This window comes from Numida meleagris, chromosome 16 (assembly GCF_002078875.1).
Source record: "Numida meleagris isolate 19003 breed g44 Domestic line chromosome 16, NumMel1.0, whole genome shotgun sequence".
NCBI classification, from domain to species: domain Eukaryota; kingdom Metazoa; phylum Chordata; class Aves; order Galliformes; family Numididae; genus Numida; species Numida meleagris.
Window position 1 is genome coordinate 2,672,960 of NC_034424.1, and position 22,906 is coordinate 2,695,865.

General features: G+C 47.2%; 1 long non-coding RNA gene across 2 annotated transcripts in view; it reads left to right on the forward strand.

Annotated features, from left to right (window-relative positions):
- Positions 379-22,906, forward strand: part of LOC110407056 — a 125,646-nt gene continuing 103,118 nt past the window's right edge. For both annotated transcript variants that reach the window (XR_002443696.1, XR_002443697.1), the window contains exon 1: positions 379-795. This is a non-coding gene — a long non-coding RNA (uncharacterized LOC110407056). The remainder of the gene's footprint in view (positions 796-22,906) is intronic.

The following is a 22,906-nucleotide window of genomic DNA, read 5'->3' on the forward strand; positions in this document are numbered from 1 at the left end:
GCAGCTCTAAGAGTCACTTGCAGGCTTTTCAGAAAGTATTATCATCTCTTCCCCAAAATGAATGACTGATGAAGGAAAAGACAAATGTTCCTTGTCACACTCACAAACACCGCTTCCTGCACTGTGTTTTGTATTACTGGTGACTCTCCCTTTTCCATCCCCTCCCCTTGGCACATGTCCTCTGGTTTTCCAGTGCCTAGGGGGCCATGTTATCATGATCAAGCGAGAAGGAAATTACAGAAATGGCATCCTGTGTTATTTCACACAGGAATGGAATGCCGCTTTACCATGAAGTCATTGTTTTAGTCTATAAAATCTAGTGCGTTTCAAAAATTAATTTCTGTTACTGAATACAATTTTTAGATAGACGTATATTCAGCTGACGTGGGCTTCATCCCATTTTGAACAGAATTCCAAGTTTGTTTTACATCTGTCAGAAAGGTGCATGCTCAAGAGACGCAGGGGCTCTGCTTCACTCTGAGCCATGAAAAAGGTTGTTGTCAGAATTTGGCCTCTCAGCCTCTTATATTCCTATGGATCTGGGGCCAGCAATGTGCAGTAAGAGCAGCTGACAGTAATTCCAGCTTGTGGTAAGGTGTTCTTGGTATTTTAACTAAATCCTCTTGTTCTTTGAACAGGCAAGTTCCCACATGCCACTTGGAACTTGTGCATGGAAACCAGATGTCTGTGCCCTGGACCTCTATGACCAAAGGGAAGAGACAGTGAGGTCACTAATGAATTCCCACCAGGATTCCAGATGGAGTCAGCATGTTTGATCTGAACAGCGCATCCAGGGTGAGTACAGTGAGCACACCGAGCTCAACTTCCCTTCCAGAAATGTTGCTCCTGATCTAAGCAAGCACTGCGGGCATTCCTCCAGGATTTCCAGATACTCACAGACTATTCTGCTCCACCACAGCTGTGACTTACGCAGAAGTCCTGGAGACCTGGCTAGTGCCCTTGTGCCTGGAAAACTGTTGATACAGAGAAAGCACATACATTTGGGCTTTCCCAGACCCAGAATAACCTTTGAGCTGCCACATTTAAGTCATATATTCAAAGTTCACTGTCTAGGCCTGCTGAAATTTTTCATTCTCTATAAATAGGCAGTGCTGACTTCCCTTGGATGGTCTGGCTGGATTGTTATCTCAGCGAGGACAATCAATTCTGAGTGCAATCACGTTTGCTAATGTCCCTGATGAGTCTGTCAGTAATTGATGCTGTTCTTGGATTGGTTGTGTATTTATTAGGGAAAAGCTCCGAGTTCATTTCCCCAGGCGGAGAGCCAGACCAGATGATAGATGAAAGTACAAACACTCTCAAGTGATACCAGGCCAGAGTCCCACCAGCCCTGCTCCATCCCTCCTTCTGCTCCTGGCAACACATAGAAGAGCACAGCACACTGAGAGCACCCCCAGTGATGCCATTCCTTGTGTCTCACCCACTTTTGTGTAGTACTAAGAGGAGTTCAAAGCCCTCCAGGCGCAGGAGGGAATCTGCGAGCTGCTGGAGGGGTGCCAGGGCTGCTCCCAAATATCTCATCCACGCCTTGAAAACCAGCAGATCTTTCTCCACAGAAGAGAACTCTTGAATAGGATAAGCTGTTGTCTATTACCACTGTTTGACATAATTAATGGAAGACAGTCAGATGCTGCCATGAGTAACAGTGTTCTCAGGATGGGATTATCAGAAGCAGGTCTGGGAAAAGTTGCCCTGCTCTACAAAGGCATCCACACTGGTTTCAAAGGGTGGTCTCAGCAATCTGAAGGGTAATTCTTTATCCTTTTGCAGCGATTCCTTTTGCACTGCCCTGCTTACCTTTCAACCAGTGTATTAAAATACATATCCCAAGTAGGAGAGATTTCATGGGGTGAGGAGAAGAGTTTTGCAGGAAGGATGAGGATCTAAGAAAAGTTAATTCTGCAGCAGGAGGAAGAGCTTTGTGAAGGAAATAAGAACAGACTAGGGTGTACGTTTTATTATCCACGTATTATATACATTTATGCACCCCCAAACACTCATAAAGGCTGTAATAATACCTCTCCAGCACCTCCAGCACCACTTCTGTGCTTGGTGAGGTCACCAGCAGAAGAGAAAGGAAGACAGAATTTTATTCTTCATTTTGGATGATGTAGGAAGCAGGGATGTGCAAAAGAGATTCTTGGCATGGTGCTGCTTAGGGATGTTTGAGGTAACCAGAACTGTATTCCATGTGTTTCTTATCAGCTGCCTGAAAAATTGGTTGAATCCTTAAAAACCCTGAAACATCAGCACATCTACTCACTCCAGGAGCTATGGGGCAGTTTATTCTGCTTCAGTGCCAGCCGAGCTGGAGGAAGGATGCTGTCAGGCTTGCCTTGCTTTTGTTAACCATGAAACTTTTGTCTGCTCTGAAATTTGCCTTCACTAGGAAAGAGCAACAAAGCACATGCCGAGGCTTTGGTGTAAGCTGATCCTACATCAATGGTTAGCAGCAATAACAGTTATTTACTGTCACCCGGTTAGCTGAGGTTGTTTGCGTACTGGACCATTTTATTTTTTGGGTTCCTATATTCCAAACTTAAGCTGGTCTGAAAAAAATGAAGTTTTTTCATCTCCTTTGCCTTTCATGTTGCAGTGTTAGGAAAGCTTGAGAAAGTACTCTGAAGTCTTTCTTTTGAGCAGGGGAAGAATCCATCTGTGAGCTGGTGTAGGCATGGCTCTGAGGAGATGGCCACCTGCCCCAAAGCTCTGCTGCCACCCCAGCTCTCTCTTGCTCACAGTGGTGTTCACAACCTTGAAACTAAACTGGAATGTCACAGACTCTGTGCAAGCACATACATAGGAGACAGCACCTGAGCCAAGAAGTCTGAAGCCTGAAGAGGCAAAGAGCAGGAGGAAAAGCTGCCCTCATCAAAAGACACAGCCTAGCACGTGTCATGGACACTGAAGCACTGCACACTTCACTCGTAAGAGGAAGGCAGAAAGATATTTACTGATATAAAATTACCATGGTAACTTGAACAATGATAAAAGCAACTCCACAGTATTCGAAAGGGCTAAATAGCTTTGACTATTTGCTATGCAGAGGGTGGGGGGTGCACAACAAATCTAAGCTCAAATTGTGGCAAAGCTAGCATAGCATGAAAACAATAAATCTCTTACCAAGGATCTGTCAGCAAGGCATCACTGCGTCCCAGGTGAATCTCTGTGCAGGCATTAAGTAACCTCAAGAAGTGTCCCTGCTCAAAGGGAGATTCTGGTGCAGCCAGGTGCTTGCAAGGAGAACCCTCAAAGGGGTTCTTAGGTGCTTGCTATTTATGGGGTAAGATGATTGACTCGTGGTCATACGACTCAGAATTGGATCTACTGAACTAGGTGCCTGCTTATCGGTGTGTGGGTCCTTCAGCACCCAGCTGTACGTGCAGCACACACCAATGCCTGCTTTGCTGGTGTGTATGCCCAGAAACTGCTGCCATCCTGCAGGGTCATATCTGCGTGACTAAGTATGGCTTCCTCTAAACAGAATGAGATGAAGGAAGTTAAAGCATGAATGTCGACCTGCAGAGGGAAAAGAAGATTTTCTCAAGGCCATCTGGGTTTTCCTTTCTTTTGATAGGGATGGATTTGACTCACGTCTTAGTGCATGCAGAACACCGTGGCAAAACCAGTGTATTCGGAAAGCGTTTTGTCTCCCAGTGCCTTGCCCCGGAGGGTGACAAACTGAGTTGCCTGTTGGCTGTGAGTGCCTCCAGCAGGACGTTGTTCCCTCTGCCGTTGACACGGGCACTTCTCCCTCTCTCACACACATATTCTTGAGCTCAGGCTATTTTCTCCATAAGTGCCCCAGCCTCCCATAGTCCGAGTTTGCCTCTGCTCTGGGGAAACAAGTAGAAGCACAGAGCAACACGTATTGAAAGCTTGCCACCTTCTGGAGATTGCACAGCACTTCCATCTTTCACAGAAAGTCAGTCTATGAAGAGGGTGCTCTGCTTGGCAACTGAACAGAGATACGCAAATGCCAGCGTATGTGTATTAATTTCAGGGATGAAAAAAGAGAAAGATGGATGGGGAAGGACTGTGAGTGGTACAGTGCAGCACACTAGTCCATCCTCACAAAGGCAGGAGGGCTCATTTTCTCCCTTTGTGTCTGTGTATGTTGCTGAGCTTGTGAAATTAAGTATAGTACATAATGATATCACAGAATCATTAAAATTGGGAAAGACCACTAAGATCATCAAGTCTAACCACTGATCCACCACCACCACGCCCACTAAAACATGTCCCTAAGTGCCACATCCACCCTTTTCTTGGAAACTTCCAGGGATGGTGACTCCACCACTTCCCAGGGCAGCCTGTTCCAATGCATTACCACTCTTTTGGAGAAGAAATTCTTCCTAATATCCAACCTGAATCTCCCCTGGCACAACTTAAGGCCGTTACCTGTCATCCTATCACTAGTTGGCTGGGAGAAGAAGCCAACCTCTACCTTACCACAACCTCCTTTCTGTACCAGTATGCATCCATCTGTCCATCCAGCAGATGTCTTCTGTTTTGCCAACCTAGCTCACACATCCACACACCAGTGGTGTCACACTAGTACCCCATCTTTTCCCACTGCAAACCCCTGCACTGCAGAGCCCATACCCCTCTACGCCACATTCTCTTGCCCAAGAGCTCTGAACAGTGCTAATGCCTATGAGGGATCAATGTGATCCTCCTGTGCTGTAAGACAAAGCACAGACACAAGCCCATTTTCATTCCTCATCCACTACAGTTTGAATTCAGACCCAGAGGATGGGATGTCACTGTATCTCTGTCAGTCACACACCACACAATTCTCTCAGGTGTGGATTTCATTTCTGGGTAAAATGTACCTGCCCTCGTGATTCAAACTGAGACTTGTGTTCTCATCTTTTAATAAATAGGTACAGTATAATAAAACCTCATGGTAACATAATAAACTCTTTCCATGGGGCTTGAACATGGTACTTGAGCCACAGGTATTATATGCTAGAGGAGATCTGTGCTGCTCAGAGCAAACTGCTTTCACATTCAGACCAGCCCTTAGACAGGAACAAAATCTTCTAGCAATGAATAATGATCTAGTCTTCCAAATGATGGGAGCCTGCCAGATTTTTATCTCAAAGCAAAGCAAAACAAAATGCAAAGTACATATTTTTCATTTTCTTTATTAATTGAATCTATTTTTCAGATGAGCCCATCTGTTTGAGAAATCCAAACGGACATTTGGGCAGTCTTAGCCAGCCAAGCCTTACTGGTGGGACTGGGCAACCAGAGCTCTGAAAATCCCCAGGCCCAGTGCAGCTCTCCAGTCCTATCCTTTCATTGAAATTTTACAGCAGTCACCAGTGACTCAAAGGCATTCAGACAAAGAGATTTTGTTTCTATTGCACTCTCATTTATCAGTGGTACACTGTGTCCACGCACTGGATGCTTACAGGTCTAGGAAGCAGAGACATGCCCACCAGAGAGACACTACTCACACAGACAACATGAAACCCAAGGCTCAATTTAAACATCAGTATGTATGGCTATTCTTTCTGTGATACGACCTATAAACACGGATGTTATTCCAAAATAGTCTTGGGGCTGCATATGGAAAGGGCTCAACAAACCAAGGAGGTAGTTAGATTTTTGCCAACAGATATTCCTCTTGCTTGCTTAAAAGCCAGAAACTGCAAAAAACTGCACGTGCCAAGTTTAGCATCTCCAAAACAGCACACCTAGTCTTCATGTGCTCTTCATATGAATGCCTGTCTGTATAACATCCCTCATGTATTATGATTTTATTCTGCTGAACATTACAAATGACTGACTTCTTTTCTGTTATGCCTGACCTTCCTGACACTCAACCCACACATATTAATTGACTTTCCTCTCTGCCACTCTCCCAGCCTGGTGCAGTGGCAGCAACTGCTTTAGCTGCTTGCATTCCGATGTAGCAGGAATGGTGTATTTGTCCTCCAGGGCAATAGGTCAGAAGGGTCAGACCCTTCTCCCACCGTGCTGATGCTTGGCTCTGAATTTTGTATATGCAAAAGTCGCATCGTGGTGTATGCTGTGCAAACACCAGCCACATCCTTGTCTTTGAGAAGCAGAAGACAACTTTTATTGGCTTTTATTTCCCATGGCTTTCTGCTGCCTTCAAGTGCTGCCTGAAGCTAAGTGCATATTTCCTCCTGCTTTTGCCCACATGAGGACGTGCCACTGTCAGCAAGATGGCATGCTGCATAGACCACCACCATCACCTCTTCAGTGGGCTCACAGTTTTCTGCCCCTTCCAAGACAGCTCAGCAGCAGTAGAGATTTTCCATAGCTCCAGAGGCAAATGCTGTTATAGCAGAGGTGATGATTGTAACATGCAAATGAGCAAAGTCATCACATTTAAATTGACATCATTGTAATTACAACAGTGTGATCAACCTTGTTGACTGTACAGATTGCCTATCAAAACATTGCAGAGAGCCTGAGGGCACGCGAGGCAGAGCCTGGATTGCTGTGAGGAGAGGGAACTCCAAGGGCAACTTAGAGGAGAGCAGTGCTTTCAGCCTCCAAAAACTGAGTCCCCAGGCAGGATGGCAGTTTGAGCATCTCCCTCCTTGCTGGGGACTCACATCGGCCAGCAAGCATTACACCACAGGATTGAGATCGGCTGGAGCGAGGGTTCCTGTGAGCTGGTTACAACTCATCTGAGGCTCACAAGGCAGCCTGAATTAGGGAGAAGTATACAGCTGCTGTTGCTGTGTTACACCTGGGTTGATTTTTATTTTTGGAGTAAGCATAAATTGCTTATTTGTCTCCCAGTTATATTCTCACTCTGACTGATACCACAAAATAGTTATCTGGCTAATAGTGGTCAGATAATTGCTGCTACCACCCTTTAGCAGAACGTGAGAGGTAGGATGCAATGCTAGGCAAAAGACTGCCAGCTTGTGGGTTTTATCCCAGGGAAAAAAGCTCCAGTGCACACAATGCATGTGCAAGCAGTGTAATACCTGGGGCAACCTCAGCCTTTCAGTTCAGAACTTCACCAACTGCAATGGCCTTGCTTTAAGGTGTCCCCTTGCCACGTCTGACTACCACAACACAAGCCTGAAGTTAACCCTGTGCCTAGCACAATCAGGGCTGCTCTTGAAACACCAGTCCTGATGGCACAGCTGTCAGTGCTTCTGAAACCCCATCACTGAGACAACACCAAGACAAAAGAACCTCCTTGCACTTGCAACATTACACCAATGCCTATAGCAAAACCCCCTCTGGCAGGCAGTGTCCCAGGAGGGACATGGGAGCTATCACAGACCACAGCAGAGCAACCCTGCTATTCAATCCCTGTGCTGTGTTCCCACCTGAGCCCCATTAAGAAATGTGATTGTCTGACGGGGCGCTCTGGCCCAGGTGATGTCCTGGCACGTTCCAGGCATTGTACTGCAGGCATTATACTCAACATAACACTTGTGGTAATTTTCCACTACTTGCAGAAAAGGCATTAGTCTCTATCCTTGTAGTTCTTTCTATGTCTCTCCCCAGAAGATACCCTAAAATTACTAACATCAACCTTGTTAAAAGTACTTTGATTCCTAGAGATATTAGCTACTGAATTTTGTGACTTGCAGCTAATGCTCCGTACCTGGAACAAATCCCTTCCTTGCTCTCAGGATAAGAAAGTAATCTCAAGAGCTCCTTGAATAAACCCATGCTGTGCAGATTTCAGGCAGAGGCACGCAAAAGAGCTCTTGCAGACGTACTCTGTACAAAACTGCAGACGCAGACTTGTTTGAAATAATGCGTAAGTACTTTTGAGGAGGAAGTAACCTATTTAAGCACGTTTATATCGCCCATCTTTGACTTTCTCACCAATGCGTGCACCTGCATAGCTTTCTCAGCAAACACCCCTCTACCACGGGCAGCCTCACTGTGCTCCCATTTCTCTCAGGACACCAGGCCTCTCCCTGACATTGCTGCACAGAGACCTGCCTCCTCCTTTTGGGTTTTGCCTCTCCCCTCGGCACAGACAAGTCACGCAGCTTCAGCTTTTAGAATCAGAGTATCTGAAGTTGGAAGGGACCCACAAAGGTTATCAAGGCCAACTCTTGTCATTATCAAAAGCAGTTGTGGAGATTCTGCTCTGCCCCACGTTTCAGAAGCAGCATGATTCCTTCCTTTTGAAGGTGTAGGCTTTTCTCCTGTTCCTCCTCTTCTATCCCCAAGCTGCGCAGCACTGAGCACTACTTAACCCCACCACAGGAGCGCCAACTCCATCCCCTCGGCCCCCGCTGAGGGCTCCTGCTCTGCTCTATTGACAGCACCGAGCCCAAAGCCTCCCACGTCCTCACGGGGCAAGCAGACCGCCCGCCCCCGGGCATTGGAAGAAGCGCGGCCTTCACCTCCTGGGCTGGCCGGGGAGCAGGCAGCGCGCCCTGCAGCCAGCAGGAGCCCCAAGCACTGCCCGCCTGCAGCAGGCTCGGATCGGTACCGGGACAACCCACGTGCGCTGCCTTCTGCTTCGCCCTTGCAATCAGCCCGGCCCAGCTGCAGGTGTGTGCGGTGAGGACACGCGGGCAGGCTCGGCGCCTTGTGCTGCCGCGCGCCTGGCGGTGAGGGCTGAGCCCCGGCCCCGCTGCGGGGCCGTAGGACGCTGCTATTCGGTCCCAGCCTGCTGCTTTCCCCAGGACGCGGGTTTTGCCGCTCCCCAAGCGAGGCCGTGCGGAGGGCAGCCCCGGTAAGGGCCTTGGCTTCGTCCTCTGGGCGGCAGCGGGTGCCGGGGTGCTGCAGCCCCGCTAGATGGCGGCAGCTCCTTTAAGTTGTGCGTTCGGTGCGGGAGTAACCGGAGCGGTGTGAGAGGAGAGCGGGGTGCGTGCGGATCCCTGAGGAGCCCGGCCCTAGGGCGCGTGCTGGTGCCTGCTTGGGGGCAGGGGGGGCCTGCAGAGCTGGGGGAGGTTGCAGACCTTAAATGCGTTATTATTCTTTTAACAAAAGGTGAGAACGACCGCGTGCTGTTCATAGAGCCAGGCTGAGTGACTTGGTGAAGGTCCGGTGAGAAACGTGGGGCAAAGCTGGGCAGTAAAGAAACACGCGTTCAGCGGTGAGGGGAGGGAGGACTGTGATGTTAGCTGGGATGGCGGAATTCCCTTCTGCTGATCTGTACCTCTGATGTGCTGGAAGCATCCCTTGTAACGCGGCAGTGACGCATTTCGTGGGACTGTGTGTTTCTGAGTGCCCGGTGCAGCGCTGGGAAGAGAGAAGCCCCCGAACTCTTCTATCTTTCATCTGTGGTTACAGCTTTGAGGGGGAACTTTCACCACCTGGGCAGTTCTTGTGGTGCCTGATGCTTCTTGCCAGGCTTGGCAGCAGGGCACAGAGCCACCGGGGTGTCTGTGCGAGTTGTACGGAGTGATAGGTAGCCTGGCTCTTGCTGTCGTTCCTATAAAATGGAGCGTGCTTTACTGCATGTCTGTTACCCCGTAACTGCCTTTTGCTGTGACATCTCTCTAGCGTTACAAGTAGAAGGCTGTTTCCAGTCGTCCACGTACGAGGCAGCACAACGTGTAAATGACTTGATGCGCAGAAATGCGTGTCTCAATCTTCATTTGCTTATCTTCCTGCAGCTCGCTAGAGGGTGTCTCTTCAATGAGCCACTTAGCGAGCGGTTGAAGTGCTCACCCAGCTGTGCGAGTGAGACTGGTTCATCCTGAGTTTGCTTTTTGTCGAGCAGTCTGGCAAAAGCAGGATCTGGTCCCTGGAGTTCATGTGGGTCCAGTTCCCCTTCCCCTCCACACCTGAGTGCAGTTTAACTGTGATGTGCATTTCGGCCTATTTCTCAGCTGCCTTTTTCTTTCTGCTTTCCCAGTATCATACGTAGAGATGCTGATTCCCTCCGGATGCAGGTACTTGAGAGCCAACTCCTCTCTGAATGCAAAGGGAACTTATTACCTGTTAACTCCATGCTTAATTAGTGGTCTGACTTGGGTAGAAATGCTCCCTTCCGCACAAAGTGGTTCTCTTACTGTACTGTGTCTCTGTGTACCCAAATCCATATTTGATGTCAATGCTAAAATGTTAACTGCACTTGATAACAGCCATAACGGGTAAATATTCAGAGCTTGTATGCTGCTCTTGATTCCCCTTCATGCCTGTTCTGAGAAACACAAGGAGGGCTGAGCAGAGGAAGGGAGGGGATAGTGAGTTTGAGGCCCGTCTCTACGCTTGCTAAAGTCAGAGGAGTGGAATTAAATGTGACCTGTCTGAAAGCCAACCTTGTTTCCAAAAAGTGCATGGGGAGCTGAGATCAGAAGACACATTGCACACATTGCAGTAGCATAACTTGAGGCAAGTGCAATCATTTACTTGACTAATGAATCCCCTGGGCTGCTAGCAAGAGAGCAAATCTCTCATTCATCTTCTTAATTTAATAAGCAGAGGGGTTGGCCTTAAGGGTAAATGAAATGCATAGTGATCCCATGAATGTTTCAAGAAATTGATGTACAATAAGATAAGGGAGATACAGCAAATGGCTTGCTTTATTCTGAGAGGCTGTCAGTGGGTTTTAAGGGGAAGAGGGAGAAGTTAGAGGCGATAGCTCTATGTAAGGTTCTCCACTGAGATTCCCTCGTAATCTCTCTAATTTGTACAGGCTGGAAAACATTTTTATTGGGATATCATCTAGTGAGCTTAGTATGAAATAAATGCCTGTTGTGCTTGGTGCTGCATGTGAGACAGCAGTTAAAGAGCTCAGCAAACTTGCTGAGCTACGTAGCATGTGAAATACTGAGCTGGGAATGTAATCTGTAGCAAATCACTGCTGCACAGGGCTACGGTGAAGCATTGCTCCTTGGAAGGGCTCATGGAAGAGCTGGAAGACGCCTGTGCTTGTGGGAGCTAGTGAGACTTCTGCCTTTCATGTTCTTAATAATTTTAGAGGAGAAATCAGTGGTGTGAAACAATGAGATGCTTTAATGGACCGAACAGTGATCGTTGCTCCTGCCATCACAACGGTTACTCGTGCAATAACTGGAGTAAATTGCATTGCAAAACTGAGGTAGAGAGGAAGTCGTAATACTGCAACTGATAGTAAGCTTCTTAGCATAAAAATGGGATAAAGATGCTTTTTACACAGGCAGTGAAGTTAGTAGGTTGGAGGAAAAAAACCAGAAGGGAATACTTTTTAAACTTCAGTTAAACCATAAGCCATATAAAGTGACTTTAGGGAGCCTGGCTAAAGCATAAGGAAGTTGAAGATTGAAATACTCTTTCTTGGCTATTGGTAGGGAGAGGATTTGGGGATTAGATGGTCCATTGCTATTGAATGTAGTTAATTACAACCTTCCAAGGCCCTTTTTATAGAGCAGAAAACTGCACTGAAGTCTAAAATTAGTAGCTTTCGATATGTCGTGAATTTCAGAGTTTGTGAAGTCAAACTGGATTGCCGGGTTTTCTGTTAATGAGGGTAAAATATACAGTTATCACCAAGTTCATCTGTTGCATTGGAATTTGAAAAAAAAAAAAACCTGCTTTAGTTAACTCAATCTTATTTGGTTGGATGGAAGCTACAGAATGCAGGTGGGAGCTACAAAACTTCGTATGTATATGTTAGTGTAGTTTTTTGTTACAGTAAGAAGGCTTAGAATGGAGCAGTTCTGGTTCTGGTAGGGCTGCTTTGCTGGGGTGGTGTTAGAAGGTGTAGCAAGTTGCTGTCTTTAATTTAGGTGAATACTTGTCATGTGCTAAACCAGATGCTAGTGTAAAGTGAGCAGCATTGTTTTACTTCAGGGTCCAAGCTGTTGTTCAGATCAGCTCAAGGACTGAAACGCTGAAAATCACAGTACCACAGCATTTATGCTACTACGAAGCCAAATCCCTCAGAAACACGAAATAGGTATCTGGTTATGTTGGGAGCACGCACGTGGGCTCTGCTCACTTGGAAGCAAAATGAATAGCCAGCTCTGGCCTGTCATTCCCCAGGCAGTCACCAGCACCTCTGCAAACGCAGGGTTGTGCGATACCTGCGATGCTGCAGTCTGCATTTGGTGATTGTGGATGCAGGGTCCCCCCATGTTGGGGCACAGCTGTCAGTTTTGGGGTGCAGATAACTTTATGCTCTAACAAAAACAATCAGTCTGAATTGGATTGCTAGTGTTATGTATTCTTGGCATTATCATAGCTGTATGAGATGTGTGCTTTAGGAAGCCACGGGGATGGGATGGGATGGGCACGTGGCTCTGCCACGCAGGGAGTCCCTGTACATTGGAGCACTCCCTAGGCCTCTCTTGCTGGCTGCCCACTGCTGTTCCAGTTTAACTGCTGTCTTCATCCCTTCCTGTAACAGGGCTGGTTTTATCAAACAGCTTGTTGTGAAGAGACATGCGGTGTCTGAGCGTGACGAACACTTTGTTCCTGCTGGAAAGGATAAGCTGTGTAGCTCTGCCCTTCCCTGAACAGCTCATCAGATGCACTGAGCTGGTGCAATTTGCCAAACTAGCTAAGTACTCCTCTTGTGGTTTGGCTGTTTGTCTGCATGGGTTGGTGAGTGGAGCTGGCTGGCACAAGCGTCAGATAAATTGTGGGGCTGGTGCACAGCGATGAGCTGGAGGTTGGGAATGGCAGTGAGGCTTCCCTTCTGCAGCACTGTCCATGTGTCTGAATTACAGAGCAGTGTCATGATGTGGGATGAGTGAGAGCTCTGCCTTGGGTCAGTGTGCATGATGCCAACTAGATGTGCTAGTCTTGGGTGCAGGTCCCAGGCTAAGGGGTTTTGCCCACAGACCTCCTCAGCCTGCCTCTTGGTGGGTGCTTCACTGCTGCTTGCTGACATTTCAGCCAGCCTAATGCATTGCTGCCTCAGCCTGCTCTCACTTGAGAGAGTTTTCTGCTGGTGCATTAGAATTATGAATTTTTTTTGCTTTACTGCTAGCTGTCACTTCCTTCCTAAGAGTCTGGGAAACATTTAGATGGGGAGAACAAATAGTGGAAAGAAGCTGATTCAGCCCAGTGTTCACCTCCTCATGTCAGTGCCTTGGTGTGAACCTGGTAAGCATTGTGGTGCGAGGGGCTGGCAGTCTTGGCTGAGACAGCTGATTTTCAGATCCCAGTTTGGTGCACTAGCCCATTCTAGACTGGAAATCGGATATTGAACTGGTGCCAGGTTTATGAGCAATAGTCTGCCCACTGATGGGCCCGGTGCTATCAGCAAGCCAGCTGCACACCCAGGCATTGCACCTCATGCATCCCGTCTCCAAGGTTCCTTTCTTGCTGCACTGTCTCCCTATGATCAAGGGGCACATGAACGAGTGTACTGCTGTCAAGTGTGGCTGATGACTTGAACTTGGCTTGAAATGGCAAAGCTGGATGGTAGGGATATGCAAGCGCTATAATACCAGCTGGGGCCTAAGCTTGCATATTCCTGTGTCTCTGAGGGTGGTTGGTGCCAGATGTATTTGAGAAAGGTGCCAAACATTCCTTAGTGTGCTTTTTTAAAATGTCAAACTCTTCTGTCCACTCCACTGAGTGATGGCATCTTTCATGTCTTCAGATGTGCCTCCATATTAAAAGTGGTAGTTCTGTACCTTGTTCCAGAGCTTGCTGGGTTTCATTTGGCCAGAGCTCCACATCTCTCCTGTGCTCCTGCCCCAGGAGGTTTGGCCTTAATGCATTTATCTTTGTGTCAACTGTTTATGGTCAGGTTCGGCCTGGTTCCGTGACTATTGGGGTGGGGGACCCACACCCTGGGAAAGGGAAAAGGGAGATGGGCCTAAAAACAAAACAGCGGCAACGATCTGAGGAGAAACAAACTAATTTACTAAATAAGATATTGGAATGCAAAATAACACAATATAATACAATATAATTACAATTTAAGCTCATAAATCCAAGAAAATGAGAGAGAGTGTCCAAAATTAAAGTAGGCCTTACTCTAATACCGATGGTGAGATGGCTGGGGAGCGAGATGCTGCTGGGACGAGAGATGGGCAGAGAAGAGGGAACGTCTCATGATATGCGAACAGTTTTTATCTTTCCCTATGACCAGAAAATGGTAACAGAACAGCAAAGTCTTCTGGGGAATGTAGTTCTTCTCTTCTGAGAACCAGGTACCTGGAACTATCCACAATCTGTTGAACTGGAGCGTTAGCTCTTTAACTCCCAGTGCACTACATGATGTTATGATGTGGAATACCGATAACCGAAAATCATAAAACCATGACGCTGTGTACAAGGAGAAGGGAACATTTCTGTTTTTACAGATGGCGTGGATTCAGGAAATCCAGTCAGCTGGTGTGGATCTGGAAACCATTCTGCCCTTATTAACACCCTCCGATGATATAAACAGAGAATCCCCAAAGCAAGGAGCAGTCTAAATAAAACTTCAGGCCAAACCAGAACATCTGAGGTGTGCCAGATCTTGCCTTGGGGAGAGAGGGAATGGGAAGTGCCAGGAAAAGGAAGATCTTAATTTTGAAGAGAACAGCCCCATGATTAAGGAAAGTCTGTACTCTTGCCTCTAATTCCTGGGAAGGGGAAGAGCTGAGGATGGGATATCCTAGGGAAAGGGCTTTTCTCTGCCGCTGCCTCATCTCTTCTCTTGGAAATGACCAGGGAGATCTAAGCCAGGGATTGTCTTGAGGCTGAGGTTGGAGGCTAGAAAGCCTTTATACATCTGAGCTTGTATTTGCTGTCTGACTCAGTTTCCTGTCTGTAACACAGGAATAGCAACTACAAATATTCAGCAAATATCTGTGCCAGTGATGGGAGCTGTGAGGTCTTGCTGTGTGGCATGTCCTTCATAGCTGGAGGGAGCTCAGGTGGCTGCAAGTATGCACCACCAGGAGCTGGGGATGTGCTGCTTTCACTGGGGAAGGTGCTTTTGCTCGATTCCTCTCTGCTACGTGCCCTCACTTGGGTCTGTAGCAGGGAGCAAGCTGATCTTTAATGGTGTGCTTAGGGTGTTTCTATGTCCTGCTGAATAGGCAGCAGCAGTTCTTCCAGGGTTGATATCTCTGATTGAGACCAGGATGAAGAAGGGACTGGAAAATGTTCTGTGATGCAGCCTTGAGATCTGAAATTTTAAAAAGGGAATTTCCTCCTTTTCTTCTCCTGTCTTATCTCTTTCTGCTTTCTTCTTATCTCTCTTCCTTTTTGTTTATTCTTTCTCTGTAAATCCTCGTATAAGTAAGAAAGATTTTAATATGCTGAGACAGGAGAGAAGTTGTTCCATGCGTTGCAGATGCGCAACATGTCTTCATTAACTCCCCATGACATTCAAAATAGCTGGAGATAAAGACAAACTAAATCTGGAAAGACAAATATAAGTACCCTCCCTTCCTCTCGCCCTTGCACAGTGCACCCCCCAGGACATGCATTCAATTACAGATGATGAATGGAGCAAACAGTGCAGCATTTGGGATGCTTTAGAGTGCTGCCTGCTTCTGCCATCAGGTGGCCCCACACTTCACAAAATCTGCTCCGTGCCCAGGGTCCAGCCTGGGAGATGCTCCATGAGATCTGCAAGCTCTCCTTTCCTTGGAGGGACGGGAGCTTGCAGCAGTCAAAGAAGGCTAGCAAAGCACTGTGTGGGCATTGATATTTTCTGGGAGCACTCTGAAGAGTTGTGCTTCCTCTGTCTATGCTTTTTGACCTCTTGAGCTGTTTGGAAGGGCAAACCTTGGGTGTTTAAGGCAATGGTCAGGAGGCAAGGCAAGTGCTTGATGTCTTCAGCCCTGCTACATTGCTGTGAACAAGTGATGAGTTTCTCCCCTGGGCGTGCGGTGCGTGGACACCAGCTGACATCAGCAGGCTCAGGTTGCATGCCAAGTTGTTCTGCTCTCAAGCAAATCTAGATGGCACCATGGAGAGCTGCTGGTTCTGGTTAGCTTTTATTTATCACAGAATCTTTTGAGTTGGAGGGGACCCTTAAAGGCCATCTGGTCCCGCTCCCTGGGACACCGACAGCTCCATCAGGTGCTCAGAGTCCAGCCTTGGGTGCCCCCAAGGATGGGGCAGTGTGTAAGGCAGTGCAGGTGCAAAGGATCTCTGAGATCTGAGGTGCAGGATTCTAGCCTGTAAACTGACTGTGAGTGCTGTTCAACATCAGTTAATGCAAGATCTGTACAAGGCTTCGTAATTCCCTGGTATCTGAACTAAAACTTGTTAGGGGGAGAGCAGTCCCTGTGCCCTGAAGTTTGCGGCCAGGTACCCAGACCTGGCTTGCTGTGACTCAGAGATGCACAGAGAGGTGCTCTTTCATGCATCCCCTCCCGTGCTTTGCTGAACTGGAACCCTTGTCATGCCCTACCTGCCTGCAGTCTCTGATCTCAGCTCCTCTGTTGCTGCAGTGTTGGAGCTGGGTTGAGCTCACGTTACTGAGAGCTGGAGTGAACATCTTCCTAAGGAAGGGACTTGCCATCTCCTTCCATTATACTCTTCAGTTCCCTACGTCTCAGAGCACAGCAGATGATTATCTCACTAAAGCATTCTGTTTTTTTTTTTTTTTTTCCTGTGTAGTTCAAATTATCCTTTCCTAAGTGCATTACCTTGCATTTGTCTGCACTGAACTTCATCTGACTTCATGCTGCCCATCCACCTAGCTTTGTTAAATGTAATTGAAATTGAGTTTGGGCTTGGGGGAGGCCTGGGGTTGATGCAGCAGAAAAGTGGAGGCCTGTGGTTCCAGGACTATTTTAAAAAAAAAAAAAAAAAGCCCTGTGAGCTATTGCAGTTGTTGAGTCCTGTTAAATCCAGTTGTGTTCATGTTGCAGTGAATTAAGTGAACACCCAAGAAAAGAAAAGGCAGGGCAGAATCTCATCTCTGCTACACCAAGCTTAAAACCAGAAAGCTGAATAATCTTCTGTGGGGGAATTCATGTTTCGTGCTCCTTCTCAGGTCAGAATCTGTCCCCTGGACAATCTCTAGAAAATGCAGCTTCTTTCTTTTTCCAGTAGGAGTGGGCTGAGTGCAAAGCGGGTCCTGTTACCTTGTAAGTCCGAGGACAACCCCTGAGGGCTCACTACAGCCCCAGCAGGAACCAGGGCAGTTTTCTTATTAAGAGCTGTATCTGCTTCCAAGGACGTTAACCAAGTTCCTCTACACAAATGAGCTGGTGAATAATCTTACAATTTACTTGGATTGCTTCATTGTTTAAATTACTCCAAGTAACTGGATAATCATAAGAAGCTAAGCTTTTAATGGGAATAGTGGGGGTAAAGCCACAAACTACTGTTAAAATGAAGCTGCTGCTTGTGAATAGAATTACACAGTCCAGCCGAGTACAAAAGCGAGGGACTGGATTCAGCAGCCCGGGCAGCCGTACCTCTCCATCCCTTGCTACTGAAAAGGCTTTTGTGGTGTAAGGTGACATGCTGTTGAGAAGGATCCAACCCTCCACTTGGAGAACTGAACTCCACGCGGTGATTTGTGGCTGCGTGTAGGTCAGACAAGAGATGTGTGCTCTATTGTTTTGCGAGGAGTTGATCAGTAAGAGATGCTGAGTTCAATTCTCCTTACTGTGTTAGGTAGGGGAAGGCATTTCAAAGGGAAACGTGGGAAGAGAGGAGTTCCCCTTATAGGAACAGCAGCCATACCTCACGTGCTCAACTGCTGTAATCAACGTAGCACTGCAACTTGAACAGTTGAGTGTAGAACCAAGTGGAGAACCCCTCTCTAAGCTGCATCTCTGGCATTTCTCAGCCTTGCAGCTCCCCTGTGGAAGAAGGGTTGTGTTGTCTGTTGTATACACAGTGTGACACCAGAAACGGGGAGAGGTGTTGGTTTGAACAGTTGTGCAGCACCCACTGGAGGGGAAATGGAGGGGAGACCGTGGGTCACGCGGGCTCTAAGTGCTGTCCCGCTGTTTCGCCGCAGCGATCATCCAGGTTGTGCGGGAGGTCTCCTTGTGCGGCCTCACCTTTCCCTTCATCCGTGCTGAGTGGTTCTGTTCTCCTCACGTTGTTCCTTTCAGTGGTTCATTATTGCCTTGGTGGGGTTTTTCCCTCCTTCAGTGCCTGTGCCTTGCACGGTGAATGGCTCTGGTGTCCCTGTGCAGGACTAGCAGCTTCAGGTAGCATTCAGTGGCAGTTAAAGGAGGCTCTCCTCCCCCACCCTGCCCCTTTGTTGAATGAATCTGAAAAGGCTTTTATGGGGGGGAGTAAAGGGGGGGGAAATTAAAAGGGCTCATAAAAGTGAATTTTAAGAAAAGCCTAATGAAGGAAATGAACCTCCTGAGAGATCAAAGCTGAACCTGCTGTGCCAGTGTGGAGAATGTAGGCTTTTTCTTATGTTTCCACTGGCATGAAAGTACATGCAGAAATTTCTTCCAACAGATTTAACTCTGAATTTTCTACGCAGTTGGCACCAGTGGTCTGCTTCTGTTTTGCTCAGTGCTAAGACTTGACTAGTTCAGTAGGGATTTGCTGCTTATGTTAAGTCTCCTTTTGCTTATAGAGCGGCTCGGGCATCCCGATGGTGCGTCAGGCCTGACAGTATGGGGTATAGGGATGCCGCTTCTGGTCCCTGAAAGAGGGGAAGGAGGTGAGTTCTGCACTTTGCCTTATGGAACTGCAAGGAAATTCCTGCCCCGAGTAGGAGGTATAAGGCAATCCCCCTCTGTTTTCTGATTGCCAGCTCTGCTTCTCAAGAGGTGGATAGTATTTGAGGAGGAAACTGCTGATCACCTGGTCACAATAAGTTATGGGAATGTTACAAAGTCTTAAAATTACATTTTCCTTAGATTGGAAAAAAAAAAGGGGGCTCTCAATGGGTTATGAGAGGGATGGAAATGTTGACTGAGTTGCACGTAGTTCCATTAATCATGGAAAGCGAAGTGAAGGTGCTTAATTTTAACCAATTTTTGTAGGCCAGGCTCCCTGTGCCTACAATTTTTCCATTATGCATGTAATCTCCTTTCTGAAAAGGTCTAGGTTTGCTTAGTATCAGTCCTTTGGTTGCTGCAGATTAAAGACTGGATGGTTCAAATTTGTCAGGGGCTGGCTCTGGTCTCCTCTCCTCATCTTGTCACTTGTCACCCTTGCACAGGTCCCAAGGCTCTTAATTTTCAAGTGTTTCCATGTGTTTGAGAAGAGAATAAAAATGGGGCTGCACAGAGCGCCTTATGCACTCACAGCTTCCCAGAGTGCTAATGAGGAACATATTGGCAGTAAGTGGCTGAGTAGAGCGCTGTAGCAGGAACAACAACTTGCACACAGCCTTATTTATTGCAGGCCTGTTTCTCGGAGAGAGGGGATGTCAACCTAGATTTGGACTTTCACCTAATCTTCTCTGAAAGTACCTAGAGATATTAAGTGGCCACCTACCCGGCTGCTGGGCTTCAGTTTAAAAGCCAGTCCAAAAGTCTGCGTCTATGAAAGCAAACTGCAGGCACAGAGGTGCTGTAGGTCACGGCCTCAGGCTCTGCATAAAATGTTTGGATCTAATATTATTTTTAATGTAAACCAAGGGTGAATTTTTTTTTTCCACACTTAGAATGCTGCTGGTGTAGGATTGGTGGAAGAATCCTGTCTCTTTCCTCCAGGAGGTGATCCTGAAGCTGCTGTAACAGCATGGTCTCCCCAGAACCTATAGCATAGGAGGAGGCCGTAGTCCTTGGGTCTGTGTCAGGAAACAAGCCTTCTGGCTTCTGTAGCACTTTGCTTGGGAAGATATGGGAAAGAAGACAGGGTTTGGAGGCCATGTTCAGGGATGTTCATCCAGATTCTAGGAACTTCACAGACATGTCCACGGCCGGAGCATGATCTTCATGTTAGCCCATTGCCTTAAATATTATTATTAAAATAGGAATAACACTGCCTGAATGGATCAAGAGGAGGATTTATTCTGTGGCCTGTGTTGTATTGCTCTTTTGTCTCTTGGCCTTTTTGAACACACAGTATTCATAACCCAGTCTGCGTGTGTGCTCCACTCTTGTGCCCTGTCCTGTAGTATTACTTCCTAATACTGAAAGCAATGAAAAGCATTCCTGCCTGCTAAGTCTCTTTTCATGGGAAAAGCTTGAGATAACTGATAGATCATCTTCTTCTGTGGTGCTTCCAGGAATTTATAGCAGTATTGAATTTGGCCCAGTGAACATCGCTACGCTTTAAAAAGCCAGTCACTTAATTATTTGAAGAGTTAGTTGCCTGTTGAGATTCACGATTACCCACATGCATCCTAACAACTTGATTAAAATATCTTTGAAGCATGCTTGCTCTGCTGTTCTCCATTTACCTAGATCTCATCAGACCGAGCCATGATGGAAAGCACTTTGCCTATTATAACGCTGGCCCGCCAGCAATTAGCTGACAGTTACAGCAACCTAAAAACAATAAATAGTTCTAAAGGGGTCATCTTCAAGGTGAACAGAATAAATTTTTTAAAAGAGTTAAGCTTATTAATAGGCTAACCCAGGTGCTTCAGCAGTGAAAATTGACATTGCTCTGATTTACCCTGGCTGAGAACTTCACCCTCTGCATTAAATTACACAAATTACAATGAATATTGCAAACTACAGTCCGTCCCTTCCTGCCAAAGGATGAGCTCATGGTTTCTCACTTGTCTTGTGAGGGGTTGCAGTGACCTAACTGGGACTGAAGATGTAAACTCTCGCAGCTCCTTCTGGCTGCAGTCTGTGGCAGGATTGGTGACTTGTGCTAAACCACTTCTTTGTCAGCAGCAGTGTGGGAACGATGATCCTCGGGTTCCTCCTGGAGGTGCAGGAGTCCTTTACAGTGCGTGTGAATGGGATGGGGTCTCACTGATTCTGTGTTCAGTCTGTTTTGCTGTCACAAACACGTGGCTTCCCATGGGGATGGCATTTCCCAGTCTACCTGGGAGTGTGTTCAGCCCCTGCACAAACCTGCTTATTTCCCTCAGTCTTCTTGCTTCCTATGCATGGAATGAGGGAGCTGAGGCAAAGCTGTCACCTCACTCATGCTGGAAAGCCTCAGTGAAGGAGGAAGCTGGCTCAGATTGAAGCAGATGCTATGTGGGAACAATTACCTGAGAGAAACTCAGGGAGGGAGTGCAAGAGATAATGAAACACCTAGGGATTTGGGAGTCAGCTTTCCAAGGAGCAAAGGGTTTAGTGGTTTAGAGCTGGAGCTTGCAGCTGTGGTGAAAATCAACTTCCTTTTCTGTTTCCTCCTCCTTCCTCCCCCAGCTCGGGGGTTGGAGCAGCAGGTGACCTTCGGAGCACGAGTCACACTGCCAGCACGGAACCTGGGCTGCGATGGTGCTGTGCTGGACATGCAGCTCACTGAGCTCAGCTGCAGCCCGGCCTGGGGGGTGCACGGGACGTGGTGGGTCCTGACCCCATGGCCTGTCAGCAGGGGGGCTCACTGCTGGGTGGGGGCTGCTGTCACCAGATGAACCCCACATGGATGGGAACATAGTGCCCCTGGGCTCCAGGAGAACAAGAGCAGGATGGGTGCCCAGAAATCATCCAGCCGCAGATTCCCTTGAGACCGAGGCTTAGTGAGTTCCCCTCCCATTTCTCTTTTGCAAGCAAGCACTCCTATTCCATCAGCCCATCAGAAAAGGCCAGCTTTGTTTTCAGATTACCTACGTGGCTTCCAGCCCTGCTGTTAGGGGGGTTAGCACATGCTCTGATCACAGGCTGAGCTGGGAGGACTGGGGGATGAGTAATGCTTGTGGTTTCTGTACCTGTTGAGCCATAAGCTCAGTGTTAAGGCTGTTCCTTTCTGTTCAGCCCAATAACAAAATTTGTTTTTGTTTGGAAAGATCATCGTTGCTGCAGAATGGCTTGCACTGGTCAAAATTCACAGCAGCATAGGGAACAGCAGTCACTCAGTAGTGCAAGCAGCAATCTTTGCCTTTATCGTGGACTTCAAACATGAACAGGCCCGCCAGCATGCAGATAACTCCTTATGAGGGAGAAGCCTGTATTTTACACCCTTGTAATATAAATTTTATGTAAAACTCATCATCAATGCATCTAGCATGCTGTAAGCCCACGTGTAGGGACAACTGCATGGTGTGTGAACCTGCGTGCCTTTCTAACCCATACTGAGGGGTTTAAGTCGCAGTGTTTCTACGCTGGAGTGCAGTTTGGCCCAATTCACATGTGGTTTCTGTTCTCCTGTTCTAAATCTAAACATAAAAGCTGTATTGGATGCTGGAGAAGATTTGAAATACTACTTTACAATAGAGGAGATTACTCCCATTTTTCTAGAAGACTTGATTAACTGGGGCTATCGCAGGCAATCACCTTGGCTCTGTTGAAAATGTGTCTGGTTAGCAGTTTCTTTAGTAAGCTCAGAGTGCATCAGCAAAGACTTGAAACATCTCTTTGTTCCTTATTTGTTATTGTTTCACCTGCCTTGAAATGGTAATTGCAAGCGCTTTGATTCATGGATCAGAATGCAATTTAATTTCAATTGTTGTGGGCCCAGAATGATGCTCTGGAAACTTCCCCATCAGCAAATCCTCCCAGATCCCCCCCCACCTTTCCTGCAGCAGCCTTGTATCTGCGATGGCAAGATGCAGGGAAGCTTGTCCTTCTTCCAGTGATGGATTTGTGGTGGTCCTGTTCCCCCTTTTGTGTTTTTATTTTTTTTAGCTTTATCATTTAACGTATTTAGATTTCATCCTCAGGGAAGAACGGGCCAACACAGGATTGAAGGAAGCTGTGCTCTGTTCTCACAGCAGCAGAGGATCCTCCTTTCTGTGGATTCAGACACTTGTGGTGGTCTGTCTGGATTTTCTGTGCCTGATAATTTTTCACGCCGTAACAAACCAGCTTTAATGCAGACTGAAGCTTGCATTTAAGACAGCAAAATGTTTTGTTTTCACAGTGCTCAGGAGCTGCAAATTAGTGTTGCTGCTGGTGTTACCAGCAGGAGATGCAGACTGTGCCGAGGGTTGGGAATGCGACTGCCAGAGAACAGTTCCTGTGTTTGTTTGGTC